Source organism: Penaeus monodon, chromosome 29 (assembly GCF_015228065.2).
Source record: "Penaeus monodon isolate SGIC_2016 chromosome 29, NSTDA_Pmon_1, whole genome shotgun sequence".
Classification (NCBI taxonomy): domain Eukaryota; kingdom Metazoa; phylum Arthropoda; class Malacostraca; order Decapoda; family Penaeidae; genus Penaeus; species Penaeus monodon.
In genome coordinates, this window is record NC_051414.1 from 22,143,076 (window position 1) to 22,144,358 (window position 1,283).

Sequence of the window (1,283 nt, forward strand, 5' to 3'; positions counted from 1 at the left end):
TCTATTTGCACGACTATAAGCTACACAGTTAAAGGAAAGCCAGGGGTTGCAGCTTAATAGAATGCCAAGCTCATGATGAATGGGCTGTGCCACTTCCCTCTCCATTTCCACCAGTATTGCCATTATTGCCGCCACCTCACCATAAGCCACCATCAAGATCATAGTCTGCGTGACCTTGGCATATCTATTCCGGGTCATTTGGTGTCGCTACTGAAAATTAATTTGAGTTAACTTACCTACCATGCTCCAATCCCTAACTCATCATAAAACCATGAATAATTAAGTGTTGTGAAGTTGGTCATAATCTTTTATTTGATATGCTACATTTTATGATTTTTAATCTAGTTTGTGGAGGTTCATCTTGTATGGTTTAGAAAGGTGAGTATGCAAACCACTGTATATTATGTGATTAGCTTACATACTGGCACAGGTTTTCAGGAAGTAATTCATTTCTAGGAAAACTATATCATTCATACATTTTTTCTCACTGTATTAGGAAACATTGGGAGGGATTGTGGACTTGTCAGATACCTGACTGGTATATGTACATTGACTCCTTTTTATATTTACTAACTTTATTGGATATCGTAGTATCATTTGATTTATCACTGTAGAATAATTCTGAAAATATCAGTGGTGCTTTGTGACAGTTCAAAATACTTTTTCTATTAATCAGAATTTGTTCATTTTGATTATTTGATAATATAATGTCCTTGAAAGCCTCTCATTTTTCAAAAAGCATATTCCTGATAATGTTTATCAACTACATGTGTTCATACTCTCATACTGTGTTTTGATGCTGGAAGAACTATTAACTATACAATTTAATGATGTTCAGATATCAAAGCAGGTTACAAATATAATTTGGGATCCTGTGAATGTACAACGATAAATTACAATACCATTTTTAACCCACTGTCACAGGTGGGGACTCTTCTCCAGGGCAGTTTTGGCATCAAGAATGGAAGTAAACTATTTTCTACATATTATCTAGTTTACTGTGAAAAGGGACTCAACTTTAGGGATACCTTTTTCCTAGTTAAAGGTGCAGTGCTTATTCTTCTGAATATTAGAGTTTACCCTTCGTAGATTGAATATTTCTTGCATTTTTAAAAAATCTTTAGGTTGTAAAAACAAAACAGATGTGAGATAGTTCACTTTATATAATTACAAAGTTATTAGTTGTAATATTAAAATCAAATATTAAGGTATACAAAGGGAACATACAAAAGGGAGGGAAAATTATGCACAGGTTTATTCCAACAGTGATTTTCCTATTTACC

The 1,283-nt window shown here is 33.5% G+C and overlaps 1 protein-coding gene across 5 annotated transcripts in view; it reads left to right on the forward strand.

Moving 5' to 3' along the window:
• Positions 1 to 1,283, forward strand: part of LOC119592020 (protein lin-7 homolog C-like) — a gene marked incomplete at its 5' end in the record, with an annotated part of 38,315 nt that overhangs the window by 34,424 nt on the left and 2,608 nt on the right. For 3 of the 5 annotated variants that reach the window (XR_005230392.1, XR_005230391.1, XR_005230390.1), the window contains 1 exon segment: positions 925 to 1,045. 5 annotated transcript variants of the gene reach the window in all.